A 2,630-nucleotide genomic window follows, 5' to 3' on the forward strand; every position below is an offset into this window, starting at 1 on the left:
TTCTCCCCCTCTCTTTAAGCCTTTTCCTTCCCTTCCCATACTTACTGATATTTATTTCATTTTTATTGAAAATTTATCATGTGCTCATTGTGGGGAGCACAAGGGGGAAAATAATTTTATGACATTCATTCTCTAAAAGTTGCATATGAAACATAATTTGTTCATGTAAAACAATTAGGGAGCAGTAAAAGACAAAAGTGCTTTATTGGTGTTTGCTTCAGCAGCACATATGCTAAAATTGGAATGATACAAAGAAGATTAGCATGACCTCTCTGCAAGTATGACATGAAATTGATGAAGCATTCTATATTTTTAACTTTTTTAAAAATGTCAATTGACTACAATTAAATAAAATAAACTAGTGATACACAATCCCTGACTAATGATCTGTTTCTATAGTCTAACATCTCTGACTACTTATTTGTATCACCCATAATTAACAGTTTTGTGATGTCCTTTAAATGTTTTCTATAATAAGCAGTTTGAGGGCAGGTCGCAGATCTTTTTCCTTCATCTTTCTAAATTCCTCAGCATTAAAATCCAGTGCACGGTCAAAAACTTTTGTTGAACTGAATTTCACAGTGAACTATTCCTATAAACTCTGACTGGGCATGTTCTGTGAGATAGTTTGTTGTTTTCCAATAAACACAGCCCAATTCCCTTTCTTGCACTAGAAAACTTCCCAGGGCCAACTATTCACAAAATCTGTACACCCATACTAGCTGTGTTGCTTTCCCATGTGATACTCCTAGTTTATTTTCTTTTGACTTAAAAAAAAAAAAAAACAAATTGTTTTCTTTGACCCCTACCTGTGTGGTGAACACAGGTTCCTTTCTCTGTTAGTCCAATCTCATATACCTGAACTCTCTTTTACTACAAAGCAAACTCTAAAGGAAATAAAATGCCAGAAGAGAACATACAGGTGCCTACAATATAACAGGATATTCATTTACATTGAAGCCAAGGGAAAGATTTTTTTTAAATTGTGAGAATGAAGTCATGAGCTATGATCACCAGTCTATCCCTGTGACTCTTTGAACACATGCTGCGAGTAGGGTACTGTAGCTCATGGTGAACATTCTGATGTGATCTTGCTACACATTAAAGAGTGAGCTATTCACTCCTCTTTTCATCTCTACTCAAGGGCTCTGGCCTCAAGTTATAAAGATACCGGTGATGGATAATCTCTTGCCTTTTTGCAGACTGCTGTTATATGGTTTTTGTTCCTGTATGCTCCTTATATAGAAAGTATAAGCCAGATGTATTTAGGAATAGCTGAGAATACTAAAGTGAATTTGAGTTTAAAAGAATTCATTTGATTAGAGGCTTATGACTCTAAGCCAGAAACTATTTTTTTCCTGTTTTTTAAAAAATTTTTTTGAAGGGGTAAAGGACCTGGGGCATGCTGTTTCATAAAAGGGACCTCTGGAGTAACTGAACTAATTTCAAAATACCTTATTTTCATCTACTCAAAATCAATTCATGAACTCCCACCAATATGTTAAATTGTTTCTAGATAGCCAGAAGAAATAACTAGTTCAAAGCAAGTGCATTTGATGAAATTGCATGGGGGGAAAAGATACAACAGAACATCTATTCCCTGTGTACTTGGAATACGTTCTCTTACACATATATTCACCATTAATGGGAAAATTTGACACATTTTGGTATTATGCATGAAGGACATGCCCATAGAGAAAAAAAAATGTGACCAGGAAATATGCTTAGAGCTATAATTCTGATTCTGCACTACCATCATTGTCTTTTGATGATATCATTGGTTATTTTCGCTGGGTTTCTTCACTTCTGGGTATGAAATCTCTACTGAAAAAGTCTTTTTCTGCTTGTTATTGGTTTTGTGAACTTGGTAATAACTAATGGGCAATGTTTCCTGTTACCATTTTCTGGGATTCCTTTCTTCAGGGCTATTTGCTGGCCATCTCGGTTCCTGTTAATTTGAATAAGTGAATGGAATTTCTCTCCAATATAGCTTTTTAGTCATAGCCACCTCATCCTTCTAAAAAGAGAAAGAGAGAGAGAGAGAGAGAGAGAGAGAGAGAGAGAGAGAGAGAGAGAGAAGAGAGGGACACATACACAGAGAGACAGAGACAGAGAGACAGAGAGAAAGAAAATGCCCTCAGACTTAGATTAAATGATTTATTTATAAACCCAGTCTGGTAGGGTTCATAGGCTTCTGTTCCAAGATGTCTATTTATGGTTAGTATTTTCATACTTTTCTGGCTAATCATGCAGATCATTTTGAGCCGGAACAAAAGGTAACATAAAAATTCAAGGATATTTTTCCCTATCCAATTAATGAAAAAATGTCAACCTCTTTCCGCATTTCTATTTTTAAGAGCTAGTATAGAACTCTGTGCATAGTAAGTATTCAATAGAGGCTTGTTGAATTGAGTTATAATTTAAATCAATATCTTGCCTCTGGTGAAAGTCTAAAATCAGACCTAAGTATGTATGACTACCATTTGAGGTCTGGATTTTCTTTCTAGCTTGCTCATTCTTCAGATTCTGTTTCAGAGTATGGGAAAATGTCCATTTGTTCCTAGATGCCAAATACTAATGATAAGCCACTAGAATTTGAAAGATCTTCATGATAATCTAATCTAACCTAA

At 35.1% G+C, this 2,630-nt stretch overlaps 1 non-coding gene across 1 annotated transcript; it reads left to right on the forward strand.

Annotated features, from left to right (window-relative positions):
- Window positions 1–208: 208 nt before the first annotated feature.
- On the forward strand, window positions 209–314 carry LOC111719818. The gene has a single exon (XR_002769782.1). It is a non-coding gene; the product is annotated as a U6 spliceosomal RNA (small nuclear RNA).
- Window positions 315–2,630: the final 2,316 nt, after the last annotated feature.

Source organism: Sarcophilus harrisii, chromosome 3 (genome assembly GCF_902635505.1).
Source record: "Sarcophilus harrisii chromosome 3, mSarHar1.11, whole genome shotgun sequence".
In the NCBI taxonomy this organism is placed as follows: Eukaryota; Metazoa; Chordata; class Mammalia; order Dasyuromorphia; family Dasyuridae; genus Sarcophilus; species Sarcophilus harrisii.